Here is a 25,936-nt window from a genome sequence, read left to right on the forward strand (position 1 = left end):
CTCTGCACTATGAGCACACACACCAAATCAGAAAGGCTTTTTTCTCTCTTTTCTACGTTATGGACTGTGGGGACACAAAACCGCTCTCTCTCTTTTTTTTTTTTTATCGTGTGCCAGGGCGTTGTCTCACGTATTAGATTATGCTTAAGATACGAATGGGTTTATCAGTCACATCAGAATCCATACATACTGATCCTCCTGTAATAAAATGGTCGGATCTTATCAAACACACTTTGTTTCTTGTGACAATCAAGTCAGCGAAACAGCGTATACACGTCAAGACACTGAATCAAGTTTGCCACAAGAACTCATAAGTTTGGCAGTATTGCTCTGCCGTCAGCAATCATACACCCATTTTATTTTCGTGAGACATGTGCAAGCACCTGTTCATCTACTGTTCTATCACTATGAATTAGTGATCTATTATCAATAAGGATACTTCTACAAGGACTTCTTATGTTGTCAGTTGCTATATATGAATAAGTGGGTAGCTACTGACAAGCATTAAGCATGTCACACAGCCCAAACATATAACATTTCAGGACACACCACACAGTTAACAACCACAGTGAAGCGTGTCAAAGCCCAAACATGTAACATTCAAGAGGACACTTACACAACACATTCAAATCAAACAGGCAGACAACATACAAGAACATATACCCCAGCCGGCATTGCTCCCTGCCTATTTTCGTACAGCACACTATGTGTGCGCACACCTTTATTCACAAACTCTTCAACTTATACTCTTTTACCGAAGCTGCTACAGCTCGATTGGCCGAATACCCTTTGATCCTATTTCAGTGAATTTGACATCTGCCTTACATATAACAGATTAGCGGTTTAGCAGTTTTAATTTAGTTTGAGTGAAGGAATTCATTTTATAGCAAAATCCGAAATCGTGAAGAACTCATGAAAGTAAGCTTATTCTCGGATTCCTGAAACTTTAGATTTGCTCTTTCTTTTACTGCAAAGTACAACGTTGTTTTTTTTGTTTAAATCTTTCTAGACATGGTAAATATTAAGGACAAAGCAGTTTTCACATAGTTTGAGTGAAGGAATTCATTTTATAGATAAAATCCCAAGAGTCTGCTGAGAAAAGAGAGTGAATGCGAAGTAGACTTTAACACGGCTATGGGAGCGAGCCGAGTGTGGGCTAACCGGGAGAATTGCTTGAAAGAAACGCGACACCGAATGAGCGGTCAGAACAAAGCCTCAATACGGGATTCTCGTGGTGTTTTTGTTGCTGCCTTGTCTTTTGCATAGAGTAAAAGACAAGGCAGCCATCGAATAGGGCCCGATTGTTCCTACTTGGTCAGCCGAGGAGCAAGCGTCTCAACCAAGCAATGCTCACCATGGGGAAGGTGGCTATACCAACTAGCCTGATGCCCTGCTCCCGCAGTGACGGATAATTGTACTCTGGTTTCTCTTCATAACATACAAGTCTTTCGCCTTTTACTAAAGACTTCCGTGGAGAGCAGCACTAATGAGTTGTTTCTATTATTGGCAGGCTTTACCTTTGCGGGTGAAGCCCTTTCTGTCTGTGCAAAAGAAATCTTGCTACTTTGCAGAGTGACTTCTCTGAGTAGAGTCGCCTTACTTGTTGCGACTGTGCCGATGTTCGAAGCTGGAGTGCAAAGTTGTTGCTTGAATGGTGCTTGCTGGAGCATGCGGGAGTGCAAAGTTATACCATTTAAAAGGGCTGAAGAGTGCTCAGTGCAGCGGGTGGGCGGAGGTGCAACGTGACACTCTGGCCACCTATGGCCATAAAAAGAACATTGCTACAAGTGCGCATTGTGCCAGCAAGGGCCCTCGGACCTGAAACAGTGGACAGTTATCGCTTCTCGGCCTTTTGGCTAAGATCAAGTGTAGTATCTGTTCTTATCAGTTTAATATGTCCTCTATACGAGGACAACATATTAAATGGATTTTTAAGAATAGGAGTTGAAAAAGAAGCTTGCTCCGTTCACTCCAAGCCTCGACCCGGTACTGCAGTGCCGCTGGGAACGGTGCGCTCTCCTCTGCTCTTGTGAAAAAGCAAACAGCGGTGCAGGATGGAAGTTTCAGGGAGCCCAAGATGAAACTTTCTTTTAATCTGCTGAGAAAAGAGAGTGAATGCGAAGTGGACTTTAACACGGCTCTGGGAGCGAGCCGAGTGCGGGCTAACCGGGAGAATTGCTTGAAAGAAACGCGACACCGAATGAGTGGTCAGAACAAAGCCTCAATACGGTGTTCCCGTGGTGTTTGTGGCTGCCTTGTCTTTTGCACAGAGTAAAAGACAAGGCAGCCATCGAATAGATTGTTTCTACTTGGTCAGCCGAGGAGCAGGGGGGGGGGGGGGGGGGGGGGGGGCAAGCGTCTCAACCAAGCAAAGCTCACCAAGTAGGAACAATCGGGCCCTTTTCGATGGCTGCAACACCTGAAAGAGATATTGATGCGAGACCCGATCAAATGCTTTTTCAAAGTCTAAATTTAAGATGACAAGCCGGGTGTTTCTGTCTCTAGCGTAATCAATGATGTCTCGAATCAGTACGAGGCTGTCGGTGAGTTGTCTCCCTGAGATGGCACAAGTTTGGTCTGGGTGAATTACCTCCTCTAAAACAGAGGACATCCGTGTCGCTAAAACCTTGCTAAAAAGTTTACAGTCAAAGTTTAAAAGTGTGATGGGCCTCCAATTCTTTAGTTCAGTCTTATCATTTTTTTTATAAAGTAGAGTCACTATTCCCACTCTAAAACTGTCAGGCAGTCGGTCGAGTTTTTCAAAATCTTTAAAAACATCTAAAATGTCTGATGATAAAAGGTCCCAATAGGTCAGATAGAATTCTGCAGGAAGCCCGTCTAAACCCGGAGCTCGACTTCTCTTAAAACCTGTTAGGCATTTTTTTAACTCTAAAGCAGTAAAATTCTGTGTCAAGTGTGCATTCTCTTTTACGGTTTTGTCAACGAATTTTAAGATTTCTGCCGATGTTTCCAAGTGCACTGGTTTCTCTTTGTACATGTTACTATAAAAGGTATGTACAGTTTCAATCATCTCTTGTGTGGATTTTGTTAAAAACCCATCTTCTCTTTTTAGATTTTGAATACACTCCTTTTTATTTATAACTTTCTTTATTTTTCACCTTCCTCAATTTCCTGCTCCCTGCTTCTTACAAAAATTCCTTTACTCTTTATTTCTGCTGAAACTGACATTTCCTTTTTGACATCTTTGATTTCTTCTTTAAAGTCTATGCCACACTGATTTAGTTTAAAGTAGCGCTGTAAGCGTTTATGTAGTCCCATCATACATCTATTCTCTTTCCTTTTTTTACGTTTACCTTGCTGTTTAAAAAAAGTCTGGGTCGTTTCCTTCACCATTTCCCACCATTGTGCATGTGTTTCGTAGAGGTCTTGAAGGGTCTGCCACTCTTTATAACATTCCCTGTACTGACTGACTATGATTTCATCCTCCAACAGGGAACAGTTGAGTTTCCACAGACCACTTCCTACCGTCACACCAGAAGGGGGTGAAAGGGTGCAGGAGAGCATAAGGTGGTCTGAAAAGAAAACAGGGGTTAATCTAACATCAGTGGGTGGGTAATCTCTAGTAAAGAAATAATCAATGCGAGAGGCTCTGGTGCCATCATGACTAAACCAGGTGAAGCCCTCCTCTCTGGGATGCATGGTTTTAAAACAGTCAGTAAGCTTAAAATCCCTGCATATGCCCTGAAGTAAAATCGAAGTCTTATCCACTTTAAAATCTACCCCTGCTCTTTTTCTATCTTTCCTGCTCAAGATACAGTTAAAACCCCCTCCTACAACTAAAGGTACTTGCCCTAGCATGTAAAGCTGTATATCTTCTAAAAGGTCATACCTTTCATTTTTTCCATTGAAACCATAAATATTTAAGAGGTTAAAGTCTTGCCCCATAAAATTCAAGTGTGCTAAAAGTGCCCGTCCGTCTCTCACCACTGTGCTACCTTTCACCAGAACATGCGGATTTTTAATTAGAATGGCCACACCATCATTTTTATTTTGATTTGAGCCACTCCATATCGATAAATGGGGCCACATTTCCTCCCATTGTCTATGGTTTTTTAAAAAAGGTAGTCCACATTCTTGTATTAAAAACACATCTGATTTTATGGAGTCTAAGAAGGATAAAATACTCTGGGCTCTTGTCTTTGATTTCACACTTCTCACATTTAGTGTTGAGAAGGTGAGAACCATTAAAAGCATAAAGGAAAGTAGGTATGTCATTTTCGTTTTTCTAAGTTATCAAAACAAATTACACACAGGTTATTTCTTGGGAAACTAGCTCTTCCTTCATTTCTTTAGGTGAAAAGTGAGTAGGGTGATCTATATTTCCTTTTCGGACTCTCGGTGTTGGCCTCTGACGCAATGTTGCATTTAACTTTGAGTCCCTGGGGGTTGATTGCAGAGCTGAAGTTAAAAAGGAGACCTCATTTGGTGAGTCGGAGGGGAAGACTCTAGGTTCTTCCACTGAAGAACTGTCTGAAAGGGACCTAACCCTTCCCCTCTTCTCTGATACCACTGGGGAATCAGAGGCTCAGATGCCGTCCTCTTCGGCTGTTGACCTTCGGGGAGGTGAGTATCTTCACTAGACTCACCTGTCTGCTCTTCCTCCTCATTTAGCGTAGCTCCACCCTCTGCCTGTGAATTCTCACAGACTTCAACACTGAGTGGTGAGGCCTCTACAGACCCCTCCCCTTTTTGCTCCTCACTTCCAATCCAAGCTTTTGGCGGGAAGTTTGAATTTATTGGGTCAACCTCTTCACTTTGTTCACCAACTGCTTTGGTCCTTCTCTTTGTTGGCTTGACTGTGGCTTTACCGTCTTTAATTTGTTGGCAAAAGATTTAGGGCAATCTCTGAAGAGGTGATTTAATTCTCCACAGAGATTACATTTCCTGCCATTTGGACACTCTCCAAAAGTTTGCCCAATTTCTCTGCTCTTCCCACATAACACCTTGGTACAAGCCTCAACCAGGTGCCCATGCTCACCACACTTGCGGCAGAACTTGGGCTGCCCCTGCTAGTGGATGTAACCTCGGTTTTCAAGGTGGCCAGAGTGTCGCCCACCCGCTGCACTGAGCACTCTTCAGCCCTTTTAAATGGTATAACTTTGCACTCCCGCACGCTCCAGCAAGCACCATTCAAGCAACAACTTTGCACTCCAGCTTCGAACATCGGCACAGTCGCAACAAGTAAGGCGACTCTACTCAGAGAAGTCACTCTGCACAGTAAGAAGATTTCTTTTGCACAGACAGAAAGGGCTTCACCCGCAAAGGTAAAGCCTGCCAAAAATAGAAACAACTCATTAGTGCTGCTCTCCACAGAAATCTTTAGTAAAAGGCGAAAGACTTGTACGTTATGAAGAGAAACCAGAGTACGATTATCCGTCACTGCGGGAGCAGGGCATCAGGCTAGTTGGCATAGCCACCTTCCCCATGGTGAGCATTGCTTGGTTGAGACGCTTGCTCCTCGGCTGACCAACCAGGAACAATCGGGCCCTATTCGATGGCTGCCTTGTCTTTTACTCTGTGCAAAAGACAAGGCAGCAACAAAAACACCACGAGAATCCCTTATTGAGGCTTTGTTCTGATCGCTCATTCGGTGTCGCGTTTCTTTCAAGCAATTCTCCCGGTTAGCCCACACTCGGCTCGCTCCCATAGCCGTGTTAAAGTCTACTTCGCATTCACTCTCTTTTCTCAGCAGACTCTTGGGATTTTATCTATAAAATGAATTCCTTCACTCAAACTATGTGAAAACTGCTTTGTCCTTAATATTTACCATGTCTAGAAAGATTTAAACAAAAAAAACAACGTTGTACTTTGCAGTAAAAGAAAGAGCAAATCTAAAGTTTCAGGAATCCGAGAATAAGCTTACTTTCATGAGTTCTTCACGATTTCGGATTTTGCTATAAAATGAATTCCTTCACTCAAACTATATTAAAACTGCTAAACCGCTAATCTGTTATATGTAAGGCAGATGTCAAATTCACCGAAATAGGATCAAAGGGTATTCGGCCAATCGAGCTGTAGCAGCTTCGGTAAAAGAGTATAAGTTGAAGAGTTTGTGAATAAAGGTGTGCGCACACATAGTGTGCTGTACGAAAATAGGCAGGGAGCAATGCCGGCTGGGGTATATGTTCTTGTATGTTGTCTGACTGTTTGATTTGAATGTGTTGTGTAAGTGTCCTGTTGAATGTTACATGTTTGGGCTTTGACACGCTTCACTGTGGTTGTTAACTGTGTGGTGTGTCCTGAAATGTTATATGTTAGGGTTGTGTGACATGCTTAATGCTTGTCAGTAGCTACCCACTTATTCATATATAGCAACTGACAACATAAGAAGTCTGGACATACTTTGATAGTAGTTGTAGAAGTATCCTTATTGATAATAGATCACTAATTCATAGTGATAGAACAGTAGATGAACAGGTGCTTGCACATGTCTCACGAAAATAAAATGGGTGTATGATTGCTGACGGCAGAGCAATACTGCCAAACTTATGAGTTCTTGTGGCAAACTTGATTCAGTGTCTTGACGTGTATACGCTGTTTCGCTGACTTGATTGTCACACGAAACAAAGTGTGTTTGATAAGATCCGACCATTTTATTACGGGAGGATCAGTATGTATGGATTCTGATGTGACTGATAAACCCATTCGTATCTTAAGCATAATCTAATACGTGAGACAACGCCCTGGCACACGATAAAAAAAAAAAAAAGAGAGAGCGGTTTTGTGTCCCCACAGTCCATAATGTAGAAAAGAGAGAAAAAAGCCTTTCTGATTTGGTGTGTGTGCTCATAGTGCAGAGTGTAGAGAAAAGAAAGCCGTTTTGGTGTCACGGGTGTTGTGACTTACACACACACATTTCTAAATTGAGAAAGGAAATTATTTTAGAGGAAGCACTAGAGTTTAGATCCCACATTTGTTGATAGGCATTCATTTATTTCTTCACTTCTGATGAAGTTTCAACAATAAACAACAAACTTTGTATTATGAGAAAGAACCAGACTCATTCTTCAGGAATCCGAAAATAAGCTCTATTTTATGAGTTATGCACGAATTCGGATTCTCCTATAAAACGAATTCATTAACTCAAACCAAGTTAAGACTGCTTTGTCCTTCATATTTATTCATGTCTAATCAAGTTTCAACGATAAACAACGTTGTACTTTGTAGAATGAGAAAGAACTTCTTCAGCAATAAGCATCTCTCGACATATGACGAAATACAGATTTTGCTATAAAATTAATTCCTTCTATCAGCCTGACTTAAAACTGTTTGTCCTCCTTATTTATCCACTTCAAATCAAGTTTCAACAATTAAAAAAAATTTGTAGTTTGAGAAAGAACAACTTAATCTTCAGCAATCAGTATAAAAAGAGGTGCAAATGCCAACCATACATACCTAAAAGGTGGAGCGGAAGTATTCAGCTGCAAGTAGGAGTGAATGTTCGACCATAATTTGTAAAAAGCGGGTAAGAAAAGGTTCGAATGCCCGACTATATATTAACAAAAGCGGGAGGAGAGGTCTTCGGATGAGAGTGGGTGAGAATTTCCAACCATAATCTATAAAATACGGTGAAAAAAAATATGTGAATGCCTCATAGAACACTAAAAGCGGAAGCGTTTGGCTGCAAGAAGGTGTGAATGTCCGACTATATTTGGTGAAAAGCAGGTGAAGCAAGGTCTGAATGCCCAACCTTACATCATCAAAAGCGAGATCAGAGGTGTTCGGCTGCAAGAAGGCCATAGTTTGCCAAAAGCGGGTAAGGTGCGAATGACCGACTAAATATCAACAAAAGTGGGGGCGGAGGTCTTCGGATGGAAGTGGGTGTGAATATCCCACCATACAAGTATGGTGGAGAGGAAGCTGTGAATGGCCGACCATAGTAAAAGGCGGGTGAGAGAAGGTGCGAATGTCAAACCATACATAATCAAAACAGGGCGGAGGTGTTCTGCTGTAAGAAGGTGTGAATGTCCAACCATAGTTGGTAAAAAGCGGGTAAGAAAAGGTTAAAATACCCGACTGTACACAATCAATAGCGGGAGCGGAGTTGTTCGGCTACTAAAAGGTGTGAAAGTCCGACCATGGTTTGTAAAAAGCGGGTAAGAAAAGGTGCGAATGCCCGACAATGTATGATCAAAAGAGGGAGTGGAGGTTTTCGGCTGCAAGAAGGTCTGAATGTCCAACCATAATTTGTAAAAACCGGGGAAGAAAAGGCTCGAAAGCCCAACTATACACCATCAAAAGTGGGAGCGGAGGTGTTCAGCTGCAAGACGGTCGGAATGTCCATCAATAATTGCTAGAAAACATGAAAGAAAATCTTCGAATATCAAACTGCACATGATCATAAGCGGGAGAGGAGGTGTTCAGCTGCAAGAAGGTGTGAATGTCTACCCATAATTACTGAAAAATGGGTAAGAAAAGGTGCGAATGCCTAACCATACATCATCAAAAGAGGGAGCAGAGGTGTTCCGCTGTAAGACGGTGTGAATGTCCGACCATAGATGGTAAAAAGCGGGTAAGAAAAGGTTAAATTACCCGACTGTACACAATCAAAAGAGGGAGCGGAGTTGTTCAGCTAAGAGAAGGTGTGAAAGTCCGACCTTGGTTTGTAAAAAGCGGGTAAGAAAAGGTTCGTATGCCCGAATATACACCATCAAAAGCGGAAGCGGAGGTGTTCGGCTGCAAGCAAGATATTGTGAACGTCCGACCAAAGTTTGTAAAAAGCAGTTAAGAAAAGGTTCGAATATCTAACCAAACATAATCAAAAGCGGGAGCAGAGCTGTTCGACTGGAAGTAGGTGTGAATGTCAGATCATAATTTGCAAAAAGCTGATGAGAAAGGGTGAGAATGCCCGACTATACACCATCAAATACGGTAGCGGAGTTGTTCGGCTGTGAGTAGGTGTGAATCTCCAACCATAATTGCTGAAAAATGTGTTAGAAAAGGTAAAAATGCCGGTCCATACATAATCAAAATCGGGAGAGGTGGTGTTCAGCTGCAAGAAGGTCTAAATGTCCATCAATAATTGCTAGAAAACATGAAAGAAAATTTTCGAAAATCAAACCACACATGATCATAAGTGGGAGAGGAGGTGTTCAGCTGCAAGAAGGTGTGAATGTCCACCCATAATACCTGAAAAATGGGTAAAAAAAAGGTGCGAATGCCCAACCATACATCATCAAAAGCAGGAGTGCATGTGTTCGGCTACAAGAAGGTGTGAACGTCCAACCAAAGTTTGTAAAAAGCAGTTAAGAAAAGGTTCGAATATCCAACCATACATAATCAAAAGTGGGAGCAGAGCTGTTCGACTGCAAATAGGGGTGAATGTCAGATCATAATTTGGAAAAAGCTGATGAGAAAGGGTGAGAATGCCCGACTATACACCATCAAATGCGGGAGCGGAGTTGTTCGGCTGTGAGTAGGTGTGAATCTCCGACCATAATTGCTGAAAAATGTGTTAGAAAAGGTAAAAATGCCGGTCCATACATCATCAAAAGCGAGAGAGGTTGTGTTCGGCTGCAAGTAGGTGTGAATGTCCAGCCATAATTACTCACAAACGGGTAAGAAAAGGTAGTATTGCCAGACCATATATGATCAAAACAGGGAGCGGAGGTGGTTCAGCTGCAAGAAGGTTTGAATGTCCGACTAAAGTTCAAATATATTAACAAAAGCGGGAGGAGAGGTCTTCGGATGAGAGTGGTTGAAAATTTCCAACCATAATGTATAAAATGCGGTGAAAAAAAGGTGTGATAGAACACTAAAAGGTGGAGCGGAAGTGTTCGGCTGCAAGAAGGTGTGAATGTCCGACTATATTTGGTGAAAAGCAGGTGAAGCAAGGTCTGAATGCCCAACCTTACATCATCAAAAGCGAGATCAGAGGTGTTTGGCTGCAAGAAGGCCATAGTTTGCCAAAAGCGGGTAAGGTGCGAATGTCCGACTAAATATCAACAAAATTTGGGGCGGAGGTCTTCGGATGCAAGTGGGTGTGAATGTCCGACTATATTTGGTGAAAAGCAGGTGAAGCAAGGTCTGAATGCCCAACCTTACATAATCAAAAGCGAGATCAGAGGTGTTTGGCTGCAAGAAGGCCATAGTTTGCCAAAAGCGGGTAAGGTGCGAATGACCGACTAAATATCAACAAAAGTGGGGGCGGAGGTCTTCGGATGCAGGTGGGTGTGAATATCCCACCATACAAGTATGGTGGAGAGGAAGCTGTGAATGGCCGACCATAGTAAAAGGCGAGTGAGAGAAGGTGCGAATGTCAAACCTTACATAATCAAAACAGGGAGCGGAGGTGTTCTGCTGTAAGAAGGTGTGAATGTCCAACCATAGTTGGTAAAAAGCTGGTAAGAAAAGGTTAAAATACCCGACTGTACACAATCAATAGCGGGAGCGGATTAGTTCGGCTACTAAAAGGTGTGAAAGTCCGACCATGGTTTGTAAAAAGCGGGTAAGAAAAGGTGCGAATGCCCGACAATGTATGATCAAAAGAGGGAGTGGAGGTTTTCGGCTGCAAGAAGGTCTGAATGTCCAACCATAGTTTGTAAAAACCGGGGAGGAAAAGGCTCGAAAGCCCGACTATACACCATCAAAAGTGGGAGCGGAGGTGTTCAGCTGCAAGACGGTCTGAATGTCCATCAATAATTGCTAGAAAACATGAAAGAAAATTTTTGAATATCAAACTGCACATGATCATAAGCGGGAGAGGAGGTGTTCAGCTGCAAGAAGGTGTGAATGTCTACCCATAATTACTGAAAAATGGGTAAGAAAAGGTGCGAATGCCTAACCATACATCATCAAAAGAGGGAGCGGAGGTGTTCCGCTGTAAGACGGTGTGAATGTCCGACCATAGATGGTAAAAAGCGGGTAAGAAAAGGTTAAATTACCCGACTGTACACAATCAAAAGAGGGAGCGGAGTTGTTCAGCAAAGAGAAGGTGTGAAAGTCCGACCTTGGTTTGTAAAAAGCGGGTAAGAAAAGGTTCGTATGCCCGAATATACACCATCAAAAGCGGAAGCAGAGGTGTTCGGCTGCAAGATATTGTGAACGTCCGACCAAAGTTTGTAAAAAGCAGTTAAGAAAAGGTTCAAATATCTAACCAAACATAATCAAAAGCGGGAGCAGAGCAGTTCGACTGGAAGTAGGTGTGAATGTCAGATCATAATTTGCAAAAAGCTGATGAGAAAGGGTGAGAATGCCCGACTATACACCATCAAATGCGGTAGCGGAGTTATTTGGCTGTGAGTAGGTGTGAATCTCCAACCATAATTGCTGAAAAATGTGTTAGAAAAGGTAAAAATGCCGGTCCATACATCATCAAAATCGGGAGAGGTGGTGTTCAGCTGCAAGAAGGTCTAAATGTCCATCAATAATTGCTAGAAAACATGAAAGAAAATTTTCGAAAATCAAACCACACATGATCATAAGTGGGAGAGGAGGTGTTCAGCTGCAAGAAGGTGTGAATGTCCACCCATAATACCTGAAAAATGGGTAAAAAAAAGGTGCGAATGCCCAACCATACATCATCAAAAGCAGGAGTGCATGTGTTCGGCTACAAGAAGGTGTGAACGTCCAACCAAAGTTTGTAAAAAGCAGTTAAGAAAAGGTTCGAATATCCAACCAAACATAATCAAAAGCGGGAGCAGAGCTTTTCGACGGCAAGTAGGTGTGAATGTCAGATCATAATTTGCAAAAAGCTGATGAGATAGGGTGAGAATGCCCGACTATACACCATCAAATGCGGGAGCGGAGTTGTTCGGCTGTGAGTAGGTGTGAATCTCCGACCATAATTGCTGAAAAATGTGTTAGAAAAGGTAAGAATGCCGGTCCATACATCATCATTGAGCGAGAGAGGTGGTGTTCGGCTGCAAAAAGGTGTGACTGTTCGACTAAAGTTTGTAAAAAGTGGGTAAGACAAGGTGCGAATGCCTGACAATGTATGATCATAAGCGGGAGCGGAGGTGTTCAGCTGCAAGAAGGTCTACATGTCCATCAATAATTGCTAGAAAACATGAAATAAACTTTTCGAAAATCAAACCACACATGATCATAAGTGGGATAGGAGGTGTTCAGCTGCAAGGTGTGAATGTCCACCCATAATTCCTGAAAAATGGGCAAAAAAAAGGTGTGAATGCCCAACCATACATCATCAAAAGCAGGAGTGGAAGTGTTCGGCTACAAGAAGGTGTGAACGTCCAACCAAAATATGTAAAAAGCAGTTAAGAAAAGGTTCGAATATCCAACCATACATAATCAAAAGCGGGAGCAGAGCTTTTCGACTGCAAGTAGGTGTGAATGTCAGATCATAATTTGCAAAAAGCTGATGAGAAAGGGTGAGAATGCCCGACTATACATCATCAAAGGCGGGAGCGGAGTTGTTCGGCTGTGATTAGGTGTGAATCTCCGACCATAATTGCTGAAAAATGTGTTAGAAAAGGTAAAAATGCCGGTCCATACATCATCAAAAGTGAGAGAGGTTGTGTTCGGCTGCAAGTAGGTGTGAATGTCCAGCCATAATTACTCACAAACGGGTAAGAAAAGGTAGTATTGCCAGACCATATATGATCAAAACAGGGAGCGGAGGTGGTTCAGCTGCAAGAAGGTTTGAATGTCCGACTAAAGTTAAAATATATTAAAGAAAGCGGGAGGAGAGGTCTTCGGATGAGAGTGGTTGAAAATTTCCGACCATAATGTATAAAATGCGGTGAAAAAAAGGTGTGATAGAACACTAAAAGGTGGAGCGGAAGTGTTCGGCTGCAAGAAGGTGTGAATGTCCGACTATATTTGGTGAAAAGCAGGTGAAGCAAGGTCTGAATGCCCAACCTTACATCATCAAAAGCGAGATCAGAGGTGTTTGGCTGCAAGAAGGCCATAGTTTGCCAAAAGCGGGTAAGGTGCGAATGTCATACTAAATATCAACAAAATTTGGGGCAGAGGTCTTCGGATGCAAGTGGGTGTGAATATCCAACCATACAAGTATGGTGGAGAGGAAGCTGTGAATAGCCGACCATAGTTTGGAAAAAGCGGGTAAGAAAAGGTTTGAATACCCGAACATACACCATCAAAAGAGGGAGCGGAGGTGTTCTGCTGTACGAAGGTGTGAATGTCCGACCATAGTTGGTAAGAAGCGGGTAAGAAAAGGTTAAAATACCCGACTGTACACAATCAATAGCGGGAGCGGATGTGTTCGGCTACAAGAAGGTGTGAAAGTCCGACCATGGTTTGTAAAAAGCGGGTAAGAAAAGGTGCGAATGTCCGACAATGTATGATCAAAAGAGAGAGCGGAGGTTTTCGGATATAAGAAGGTTTGAATGTCCCACCATAGTTTGTAAAAAGCGGGTAAGAAAAGGTTCGAATGCCCGACTATACACCATCAAAAGCGGGAGCAGAGGTGTTCCGCTGTAAGACGGTGTGAATGTCCGACCATAGTTGGTAAAAAGCGGGTAAGAAAAGGTTAAAATACCCGACTGTACACAATCAATAGCGGGAGCGGAGTTGTTCGGCTACAAGAAGGTGTGAAAGTCCGACCATGGTTTGTAAAAACCGGGAAGAAAAGGCTTGAAAGCCCGACTATACACCATCAAAAAGAAGGTTTGAATGTCCATCAATAATTGCTTTAAAACAAGAAAGTAAATTTTCGAACATCAAACCGTACATGATCATAAGCGGGAGAGGAGGTGTTCCGCTCTAAGACGGTGTGAATGTCCGACAATAGTTGGTAAAAAGCGGTAAGAAAAGGTTAAAATACCCGACTGTACACAATCAATAGCGGGAGCGGAGTTTTTCGGCTACTAAAAGGTGTGAAAGTCCGATCCTGGTTTGTAAAAAGCGGGTAAGAAAAGGTTCGAATGCCCGAACATACACCATCAAAAGAGGGAGCGGAGGTGTTCGGCTGTAAGACGGTGTGAATGTCCGATCATAGTTGGTAAAAAGCGGGTAAGAAAAGGTTAAAATACCCGACTGTACACAATCAAAAGAGGGAGCGGAGTTGTTCAGCTAAGAGAAGGTGTGAATGTCCGACCATGGTTTGTAAAAAGCGGGTAAGAAAAGGTTCGTATGCCCGAAAATACACTATCAAAACCGGAAGCGTAGGTGTTCGGCTGCAAGAAGGTGTGAACGTCCGACCAAAGTTTGTAAAAAAGCAGTTAAGAAAAGGTTCGAATATCTAACCAAACATAATCAAAAGCGGATGAGAAGGTGTTCGACTGCAAGTAGGTGTGAATGTCAGAGAATAATTTGCAAAAAGCTGATGAGAAAGGGTGAGAAATCCCGACTATACACCATCAAATGCGGTAGCGGAGTTGTTCGGCTGTGAGTAGGTGTGATTCTCCAACCATAATTGCTGAAAAATGTGTTAGAAAAGGTAAGAATGCCTGTCCATACATCATCAAAAGCGGGAGAGGTGGTGTTCGGCTGCAAGTAGGTGTGAATGTCCATTAATAATTGCTTTAAAACATGAAAGAAAATTTTCGAATATCAAACCTTACATGATCATTAGCAGGAGAGGAGGTGTTCAGCTGCAAGAAGGTGTGAATGTCCAGCCATAATTACTCACAAATGGGTAAGAAAAGGTACTATTGCCAGACCATATATGATCAAAACAGGGAGCGGAGGTGGTTCAGCTGCAAGAAGGTTTGAATGTCCGACTAAAGTTTGTAAAAAGCGGGTAAGACAAGGTGTGAATGCCCAACAATGTATGATCAAAAGAGGAGCGGAGGTTTTCGGCTGCAAGAAGGTCTGAATGCCCACCCATAATTACTGAAAAATGGGTAAGAAAAGGTGCGAAAGCCCAACCGCACATGATCATAAGTGGATGAGAAGGTGTTCGACTGCAAGTAGGTGTGAATGTAAGATCATAATTTGTAAAAAGCGGGTAAGAAAAGGTAAGAATGCCCAACCATAAATTATCAAAAGCGGCAGCAGAGTTTTGGCTGGTATTTATCAATGTCTAGATAGATTTCAACAAAAAACAACGTTGTACTTTGCAGTAAAAGAAAGTGCAAATCAAAAGTTTTAGGAATCCGAGAATAAGCTTATTTTCATGAGTTCTGCACGATTTCGGATTTTATGTATAAAATGAATTTCTTCACGCAAACTAAGTTAACACTGCTTTGTCCTTCATATGTACCCATTTCTACATATATTTCAAGCATAAACTTCCTCATATTACCCTGAATGAGAAAGAGCCACACTTGTGATTAAGCCATACCTCCCTTTTGAGGAGTTCTGCATGATTTGGGATTTTATCTATAAAATTAATTCCTTCACTCAAACTATGTTAAAACGGCTTTTACCTTCATATTTATCAATGTCTCGATAGATTTAAACAAAAAAACAACGTTGTACTTTGCAATAAAAGAAAGAGCAAATCAAAAGTTTTAGGAATCCGAGAATAAGCTTATTTTCATGAGTTCTGCACGATTTCGGATTTTATGTATAAAATGAATTCATTCACTCAAACCAAGTTAAAACTGCTTTTTCCTTCATATTTATCAATGTCTAGATCGACTTCAACAAAGAACAACATTGTATTTTGCAGTAGAAGAAAGAGCAAAACTGAAGGATCAGGAATCCGAGAATAAGCTTCTTTTCATACGTTCTGCATGATTTGGGATTTTATGTATAAAATGAATTCCTTCACTCTAAGTTAACACTGCTTTGTCCTTCATATGTACCCATTTCTACATATATTTCAAGCATAAACTTCCTCATACTACCCTGAATGAGAAAGAACCACACTTGTGATTAAGCCATACGCCCCTTTTGAGGAGTTCTGCATGATTTGGGATTTTATCTATAAAATCAATTCCTTCACTCAAACTATGTTAAAACGGCTTTTACCTTCATATTTATCAATGTCTCGAAAGATTTAAACAAAAAAACAACGTTGTACTTTGCAGTAAAAGAAAGAGCCAATCAAAAGTTTTAGGAATCCGAGAATAAGCTTATTTTCATGAGTTCTGCACGATTTCGGATTTTATGTATAAAATGAATTCATTCACTCAAACCAAGTTAAAACTGCTTTTTCCTTCATATTTATCAATGTCTAGATCGACTTCAACAAAGAACAACATTGTATTTTGCAGTAGAAGAAAGAGCGAAGGATCAGGAATAAGGATCAGGAATCCGAGAATAAGCTTATTTTCTTATGGGCAAGTGGGAACTGCTTTGTCCTTCATATTTATCAATGTGTAGATGGATTTCAACTTCTTCTACTGCAAAGTCCAATGTTTTTCTTTGTTGAAGTCGATCTAGACATTGATGAATATGGAAGGACAAAGCAGTTTTAACTTGGTTTGAGCAAAGCAATTCATTTTATAGCAAAATCCGAAATCGTGCAGAACTCATGAAAGCAGGCTTATACTCGGATTCCTGAAACTTTAGATTTGCTCTTTCTTTTACTGCAAAGTACAACGTTGTTTTTTTGTTTAAATATTTCTAGACATGGTAAATATGAAGGACAAATCAGTTTTAACATAGTTTGAGTGAAGTAATGCATTTTATAAGCAAAATCCCAAATCATGCGGAACTCACGAAATGCTTTTTCTCGCTTTTCACTGCTTTTTACAAACTTTGGTTGGACGTTCACACCTTCTTGCATCCGAACACCTCCGCTTCCGCTTTTGATGATGTATATTCGGGCATTCGAACCTTTTATTACCCGCTTTTTACAAACCATTGTCGGACTTTCACACCTTCTTGCAGCCGAACACCACCTCTCCCGCTTTTGATGATGTATGGTCCAGTATTCTTACCTTTTCTAACACATTTTTCAGCAATTATGGTCGGACAATCACACCTACTCACAGCTGGACACCTCCGCTCCCGCTTTTGATCATACAATGTCGGGACATCGCTCCTTGTCTTACCAGCTTTTTACAAACTTTAGTCGAACATTCACACCTTCTTGCAGCTGAACACCTCCGCTCCCGCTTTTGATGATGTATAGTCGGGCTTTAAAGCCTTTTCTTACCCGGTTTTTACAAATTATGGTTGGACATTCAGACCTTGCAGCCGAACACCTCCGCTCTCTCTTTTGATCATACATTGTTGGGCATTCGCACCTTGTCTTACCCGCTTTTTACAAACTATAGTCAGACATTCACACCTTGCAGCTGAACCTCCGCTCCCTGTTTTGATCATGTATGGTCTGGCAATACTACCTTTTCTTCCTACGTTTGTGAGTAATTATGGCTGGACATTCACACCTACTTGCAGTCGAACTGCTCTGCTACCGCTTTTGATTATGTTTGGTTTGGATATTCGAACCTTTTCTTAACTGCTTTTTACAAACCATGGTCGGACTTTCACACCTTCTTGTAGCCGAACAACTCCGCTCCCGCTTTTGATTGTGTACAGTCGGGTATTTTAACCTTTTCTTACCCGCTTTTTACCAACTATGGTCGGACATTCACACCGTCTTACAGCGGAACACCTCCACTCCCGCTTTTTATGGTGTATAGTCGGGCATTCGAACCTTTTCTTACCCGCTATTTACAAACTATGGTACGACATTCAAACCTTCGTGTATCCAAAAACTCCGCTCTCTCTTTTGATCATACATTGTCGGACATTCGCACCTTTTCTTACCCGCTTTTTACAAACCATGGTCGGACTGTCACACCTTCTTGTAACCGAACACATCCGCTCCCGCTATTGATTGTGTACAGTCGGGAATTTTAACCTTTTCTTACCCGCTTTTTACCAAGTATGGTCGGACATTCACACCTTCGTACAGCGGAACACCTCCGCTCCCTCTTTTGATGGTGTATGTTCGGGCATTCAAACCTTTTCTTACCCGCTTTTTACAAACCATGGTCGGACTTTCACACCTTCTTGTAGCCGAACAACTCCGCTCCCGCTATTGATTGTGTACAGTCGGGTATTTTAACTTTTCTTACCCGCTTTTTACCAACTATGGTCGGACATTCACACCGTCTTACAGCGGAACACCTCCGCTCCCGCTTTTTATGGTGTATAGTCGGGCATTCGAACCTTTTCTTACCCGCTATTTACAAACTATGGTAGGACATTCAAACCTTCGTGTATCCGAAAACCTCCGCTCTCTCTTTTGATCATACATTGTCGGACATTCGCACCTTTTCTTACCCGCTTTTTACAAACCATGGTCGGACTGTCACACCTTCTTGTAGCCGAACACATCCACTCCCGCTATTGATTGTGTACAGTCGGGTATTTTAACCTTTTCTTACCCGCTTTTTACCAAGTATGGTCGGACATTCACACCTTCGTACAGCGGAATACCTCCGCTCCCTCTTTTGATGGTGTATGTTCGGGCATTCAAACCTTTTCTTACCCGCTTTTTCCAAACTATGGTCGGCTATTCACAGCTTCCTCTCCACCATACTTGTATGGTGGGATATTCACACCCACTTGCATCCGAAAACCTCCGCCCCAAATTTTGTTGATATTTAGTCGGACATTCGCACCTTACCCGCTTTTGGCAAACTATGGCCTTCTTGCAGCCGAACAACTCTGATCTTGCTTTTGATGATGTAAGGTTGGGTATTCAGACCTTGCTTCACCTGCTTTTCACCAAATATAGTCGGACATTCACACCTTCTTGCAGCCGAACACTTCCGCTCCACCTTTTAGTGTTCTATCACACCTTTTTTTTCACCACATTTTATACATTATGGTTGGAAATTTTCAACCACTTTCATCCGAAGACCTCTCCTCCCGCTTTTGTTAATATATTTGAACTTTAGTTTGACATTCAAACCTTCTTGCAGCTGAACCACCTCCGCTCCCTGTTTTGATCATATATGGTCTGGCAATACTACCTTTTCTTACCCGTTTGTGAGTAATTATGGCTGGACATTCACACCTACTTGCAGCCGAACACAACCTCTCTCGCTTTTGATGATGTATGGACCGGCATTTTTACCTTTTCTAACACATTTTTCAGCAATTATGGTCGGAGATTCACACCTACTCACAGCCGAACAACTCCGCTCCCGCATTTAATGATGTATAGTCGGGCATTCTCACCCTTTCTCATCAGCTTTTTGCAAATTATTATCTGACATTCACACCTACTTGCAGTCGAACAGCTCTGCTCCCGCTTTTGATTATGTTTGGTTGGATATTCGAACCTTTTCTTAACTTCTTTTTACATATTTTGGTTGGACGTTCACACCTTCTTGCATCCGAACACCTCCGCTTCCGCTTTTGATGATGTATATTCGGGCATTCGAACCTTTTATTACCCGCTTTTTACAAACCATTGTCGGACTTTCACACCTTCTTGCAGCTGAACACCACCTCTCCCGCTTTTGATGATGTATGGTCCAGTATTCTTACCTTTTCTAACACATTTTTCAGCAATTATGGTCGGACATTCACACCTACTCACAGCTGGACACCTCCGCTCCCGCTTTTGATCATACAATGTCGGGACATCGCTCCTTGTCTTACCAGCTTTTTACAAACTTTAGTCGAACATTCACACCTTCTTGCAGCTGAACACCTCCGCTCCCGCTTTTGATGATGTATAGTCGGGCTTTCGAGCCTTTTCTTACCCGGTTATTACAAATGATGGTTGGACATTCAGACCTTGCAGCCGAACACCTCCGCTCTCTCTTTTGATCATACATTGTCGGGCATTCGCACCTTGTCTTACCCGCTTTTTACAAACTATAGTCAGACATTCACACCTTGCAGCTGAACCTCCGCTCCCTGTTTTGATCATGTATGGTCTGGCAATACTACCCTTTCTTCCCCCGTTTGTGAGTAATTATGGCTGGACATTCACACCTACTTGCAGTCGAACAGCTCTGCTCCCGCTTTTGAATATGTTTGGTTGGATATTCGAACCTTTTCTTAATTGCTTTTTACAAACCATGGTCGGACTTTCAGACCTTCTTGTAGCCGAACAACTCCGCTCCCGCTATTGATTTTGTTCAGTCGGGTATTTTAACCTTTTCTTACCCGCTTTTTACCAACTATGGTCGGACATTCACACCGTCTTACAGCGGAACACCTCCGCTCCCGCTTTTTATGGTGTATAGTCGGGCATTCGAACCTTTTCTTACCCGCTATTTACAAACTATGGTAGGACATTCAAACTTTCGTGTATCCGAAAACCTCTGCTCTCTCTTTTGATCATACATTGTCGGACATTCGCACCTTTTCTTACCCGCTTTTTACAAACCATGGTCGGACTGTCACACCTTCTTGTAGCCGAACACATCCGCTCCCGCTATTGATTGTGTACAGTCGGGTATATTAACCTTTTCTTACTCGCTTTTTACCAAGTATGGTTGGACATTCACACCTTCGTACAGCGGAACACCTCCGCTCCCTCTTTTGATGGTGTATGTTCGGGCATTCCAACCTTTTCTTACCCGCTTTTTCCAAACTATGGTCGGCTATTCACAGCTTCCTCTCCACCATACTTGTATGGTGGGATATTCACACCCACTTGCATCCGAAGACCTCCGCCCCAAATTTTGTTGATATTTAGTCGGACATTCGCACCTTACCCGCTTTTGGCAAACTATGGCCTTCTTGCAGCCAAACAACTCTGATCTTGCTTTTGATGATGTAAGGTTGGGCATTCAGACCTTGCTTCACCTGCTTTTCACCAAATATAGTCGGACATTCACACCTTCTTGCAGCCGAACACTTCCGCTCCACCTTTTAGTGTTCTATCACACCTTTTTTTTCACCGCATTTTATACATTATGGTTGGAAATTTTCAACCACTCTCATCCGAAGACCTCTCCTCCCACTTTTGTTAATATATTTGAACTTTAGTTTGACATTCAAACCTTCTTGCAGCTGAACCACCTCCGCTCCCTGTTTTGATCATATATGGTCTGGCTACTACCTTTTCTTACCCGTTTGTGAGTAATTATGGCTGGACATTCACACCTACTTGCAGCCGAACACAACCTCTCTCGCTTTTGATGATGTATGGACCGGCATTTTTACCTTTTCTAACACATTTTTCAGCAATTATGGTCGGAGATTCACACCTACTCACAGCCGAACAACTCCGCTCCCGCATTTGATGATGTATAGTCGGGCATTCTCACCCTTTCTCATCAGCTTTTTGCAAATTATGATCTGACATTCACACCTACTTGCAGTCGAACAGCTCTGCTCCCGCTTTTGATTATGTTTGGTTGGATATTCGAACCTTTTCTTAACTTCTTTTTACATATTTTGGTTGGACGTTCACACCTTCTTGTAGCCGAACACTTCCACTCCTGCTTTTGATGATGTATGGTTGGGCATTCACACCTTTTTTTTGCCCATTTTTCAGGAATTATGGGTGGACATTCACACCTTGCAGCTGAACACCTCCTATCCCACTTATGCTCATGTGCGGTTTGATTTTCGAAAAGTTTCTTTCATGTTTTCTAGCAATTATTGATGGACATGTAGACCTTCTTGCAGCTGAACACCTCCGCTCCCGCTTTTGATCATACATTGTCAGGCATTCGCACCTTGTCTTACCGACTTTTTACAAACTTTAGTCGAACAGTCACACCTTTTTGCAGCCGAACACCACCTCTCCCGCTTTTGATGATGTATGGTCCAGCATTCTTACCTTTTCTAACACATTCTTCAGCAATTATGGTCGGACTTTCACACCTTCTTGTAGCCGAACAACTCCGCTCCCGCTATTGATTGTGTACAGTCGGGTATTTTAACCTTCTCTTACCCGCTTTTTACCAACTATGGTCGGACATTCACACCGTCTTACAGCGGAACACCTCTGCTCCCGCTTTTTACAAACCATGGTCGGACTGTCACATCTTCTTGTAGCCGAACACATCCGCTCCCGCTATTGATTGTGTACAGTCGGGTATTTTAACCTTTTCTTACCCGCTTTTTACCAAGTGTGGTCGGCCATTCACACCTTCGTACAGCGGAACACCTCCGCTCCCTCTTTTGATGGTGTATGTTCGGGCATTCAAACCTTTTCTTACCCGCTTTTTCCAAACTATGGTCGGCTATTCACAGCTTCCTCTCCACCATACTTGTATGGTGGGATATTCACACCCACTTGCATCCGAAGACCTCCGCCCCAAATTTTGTTGATATTTAGTCGGACATTCGCACCTTACCCGCTTTTGGCAAACTATGGCCTTCTTGCAGCCAAACACCTCTGATCTCGCTTTTGATGATGTAAGGTTGGGCATTCAGACCTTGCTTCACCTGCTTTTCACCAAATATAGTCGGACATTCACACCTTCTTGCAGCCGAACACTTCCGCTCCACCTTTTAGTGTTCTATCACACCTTTTTTTCACCGCATTTTATACATTATGGTCGGAAATTTTCAACCACTCTCATCCGAAGACCTCTCCTCCCGCTTTTGTTAATATATTTGAACTTTAGTCGGACATTAACACCTTCTTGCAGCTTAACCACCTCCGCTCCCTGTTTTGATCATGTATGGTCTGGCAATACTACCTTTTCTTACCCATTTGTGAGTAATTATGGCTGGACATTCACACCTACTTGCAGCCGAACACCACCTCTCCTGCTTTTGATGATGTATGGACCGGCATTTTTACCTTTTCTAACACATTTTTCAGCAATTATGGTTGGAGATTCACACCTACTCACAGCCGAACAACTCCACTCCCGCATTTGATGGTGTACAGTCGGGCATACAAACCTGTTCTTACCCGCTTTTTACAAACTATGGTCGGACATTCAAACCTTCTTGTAGCCGAACACATCCACTCCTGCTTTTGATGATGTATGGTTGGGCATTCGCACCTTTTCTTACCCATTTTTCAGTAATTATGGGTGGATATTCACACCTTCTTGCAGCGGAACACCTCCTCTCCCGCTTATGATTATGTGCGGTTTGATATTCGAAAATTTTCTTTCATGTTTTATAGCAATTATTGATGGACATTCATACCTTCTTGAAGCCGAACACATCCACTCCTGCTTTTGATGATGTATGGTTGGGCATTCAAACCTACTTGTTGCCCGTTTTTCATTAATTATGGGTGGACATTCACACCTTGTCGCAGCCAAACACCTCCGCTCCCTGTTTTGATCATGTATGTTTTGACATTCGCACCTTTTCTCACCTGCTTTTTACTATTGTCGGCCAATCACAGCTTCCTCTCCACCATACTTGTATGGTAGGAAATTCTCACCCACTCTCATCCGAAGACCTCTCCTCCCGCTTTTGTTAATATTTAGTCGGGCATTCGAACCTTTTCTTACCCACTTTTTACAAATTATGGTCGAACATTCACACCTACTTGCAGCTGAATACTTCCGCTCCACCTTTTAGTGATGTATAGTTGGCATTTGCACCTTTTGTTACCCTCTTTTTATACTGATTGCTGAAGATTAAGTTGTTCTTTCTCAAACTACAATTTTTTTTTAATTGTTGAAACTTGATTTGAAGTGGATAAATAAGGAGGACAAACAGTTTTAAGTCACGCTGATAGAAGAAATTAATTTTATAACAAAATCTGTATTTCGTCATATGTCGAGAGATGCTTATTGCTGAAGAAGTTCTTTCACATTCTACAAAGTACGTTGTTTATCGTTGAAACTTGATTAGACATGAATAAATATGAAGGACAAAGCAGTCTTAACTTGGTTTGAGTTAATTAATTCGTTTTATAGGAGAATCCGAATTCGTGCTTATTTTCGGATTCCTGAAGAATGAGTCTGGTTCTTTCTCATAATACAAAGTTTGTTGTTTATTGTTGAAACTTCATCAGAAGCGAAGAAATAAATGAATGCGTATCAACAAATGTGGGATCTAAACTCTACTGCTTCCTCTAAAATAATTTCTTTTCTCAATTCAGAAATGTGTGTGTGTAAGTCACAACACCCGTGACACCAAAACGGCTTTCTTTTCTCTCTTTTCTCTACACTCTGCACTATGAGCACACACACCAAATCAGAAAGGCTTTTTTCTCTCTTTTCTACATTATGGACTGTGGGGACACAAAACCGCTCTCTCTTTTTTTTTTTGATTGTGTGCCAGGGCGTTGTCTCACGTATTAGATTATGCTTAAGATACGAATGGGTTTATCAGTCACATCAGAATCCATACATACTGATCCTCCCGTAATAAAATGGTCGGATCTTATCAAACACACTTTGCTTCTTGTGACAATCAAGTCAGCGAAACAGCGTATACACGTCAAGACACTGAATCAAGTTTGCCACAAGAACTCATAAGTTTGGCAGTATTGCTCTGCCGTCAGCAATCATACACCCATTTTATTTTCGTGAGACGTGCAGGCACCTGTTCATCTACTGTTCTATCACTATGAATTAGTTTATCTATTATCAATAAGGATACTTCTACAACTACTATCAAAGTATGTCCAGACTTCTTATGTTGTCAGTTGCTATATATGAATAAGTGGATAGCTACTGACAAGCATTAAGCATGTCACACAGCCCAAACATATAACATTTCAGGACACACCACACAGTTAACAACCACAGTGAAGTGTCAAAGCCCAAACATTCAACAGGACACTTACACAACACATTCAAATCAAACAGTCAGACAACATACAAGAACATATACCCCAGCCGGCATTGCTCCCTGCCTATTTTCCTACAGCTCACTATGTGTGCGCACACCTTTATTCACAAACTCTTCAACTTATACTCTTTTACCGAAGCTGCTACAGCTCGATTGGCCGAATACCCTTAGATCCTATTTCGGTGAATTTGACATCTGCCTTACATGTAACAGATTAGCGGTTTAGCAGTTTTAATTTAGTTTGAGTGAAGGAATTCATTTTATAGCAAAATCCGAAATCGTGAAGCACTCATGAAAGTAAGCTTATTCTCGGATTCCTGAAACTTTAGATTTGCTCTTTCTTTTACTGCAAAGTACAACGTTGTTTTTTTTGTTTAAATCTTTCTAGACATGGTAAATATGAACGACAAAGCAGTTTTGACATAGTTTGAGTGAAGGAATTCATTTTATAGATAAAATCCCAAGAGTCTGCAGAGAAAAGAGAGTGAATGCGAAGTAGACTTTAACACGGCTATGGGAGCGGGCCGAGTGTCGGCTAACCGGGAGAATTGCTTGAAAGAAACGCGACACCGAATGAGCGGTCAGAACAAAGCCTCAATACGGGATTCTCGTGGTGTTTTTGTTGCTGCCTTGTCTTTTGCATAGAGTAAAAGAAAAGGCAGCCATCGAATAGGGCCCGATTGTTCCTACTTGGTCAGCCGAGGAGCAAGGGGGGGGGGCAAGCGTCTCAACCAAGCAAAGCTCACCATGGGGAAGGTGGCTATACCAACTAGCCTGATGCCCTGCTCCCGCAGTGACAGATAATCGTACTCTGGTTTCTCTTCATAACATACAAGTCTTTCGCCTTTTACTAAAGACTTCCGTGGAGAGCAGCACTAATGAGTTGTTTCAATTATATTACCGGGAGTTGTGTAAGTGTCCTGTTGAATGTTACATGTTTGGGCTTTGACACGCTTCACTGTGGTTGTTAACTGTGTGGTGTGTCCTGAAATGTTATATGTTTGGGCTGTGTGACATGCTTAATGCTTGTCAGTAGCTACCCACTTATTCATATATAGCAACTGACTACGTAAGAAGTCCGGACATACTTTGATAGAGTAGTTGTAGAAGTATCCTTATTGATAATAGATAAACTAATTCATAGTGATAGAACAGTAGATGAACAGGTGCCTGCACATGTCTCACGAAAATAAAATGGATGTATGATTGCTGACGGCAGAGCAATACTGCCAAACTTATGAGTTCTTTTGGCAAACTTGATTCAGTGTCTTGACGTGTATACGCTGTTTCGCTGACTTGATTGTCACAAGAAACAAAGTGTGTTTGATAAGATCCGACCATTTTATTACGGGATGATCAGTATGTATGGATTCTGATGTGACTGATAAACCCATTCGTATCTTAAGCA

At 42.0% G+C, this 25,936-nt stretch overlaps 4 non-coding genes across 4 annotated transcripts; 3 read left to right on the forward strand and 1 right to left on the reverse strand.

The window, feature by feature from the left end:
- The first annotated feature begins 1,414 nt into the window (after positions 1-1,414).
- On the forward strand, positions 1,415-1,528 carry LOC140310560 (U5 spliceosomal RNA). Its single transcript, XR_011916618.1, has one exon. It is a non-coding gene; the product is annotated as a U5 spliceosomal RNA (small nuclear RNA).
- A 308-nt stretch (positions 1,529-1,836) lies between these two features.
- Positions 1,837-2,020, forward strand: LOC140310420 (U2 spliceosomal RNA). The gene has a single exon (XR_011916493.1). It is a non-coding gene; the product is annotated as a U2 spliceosomal RNA (small nuclear RNA).
- Positions 2,021-5,274: 3,254 nt separating this feature from the next.
- On the reverse strand, positions 5,275-5,388 carry LOC140310644 (U5 spliceosomal RNA). Its single transcript, XR_011916695.1, has one exon. It is a non-coding gene; the product is annotated as a U5 spliceosomal RNA (small nuclear RNA).
- A 19,946-nt stretch (positions 5,389-25,334) lies between these two features.
- LOC140310797 (U5 spliceosomal RNA) lies at positions 25,335-25,450 on the forward strand. The gene has a single exon (XR_011916834.1). It is a non-coding gene; the product is annotated as a U5 spliceosomal RNA (small nuclear RNA).
- Positions 25,451-25,936: the final 486 nt, after the last annotated feature.

Source organism: Leuresthes tenuis, unplaced genomic scaffold, assembly GCF_036924035.1.
Source record: "Leuresthes tenuis unplaced genomic scaffold, fLeuTen1.0.hap1 SCAF_6, whole genome shotgun sequence".
In the NCBI taxonomy this organism is placed as follows: domain Eukaryota; kingdom Metazoa; phylum Chordata; class Actinopteri; order Atheriniformes; family Atherinopsidae; genus Leuresthes; species Leuresthes tenuis.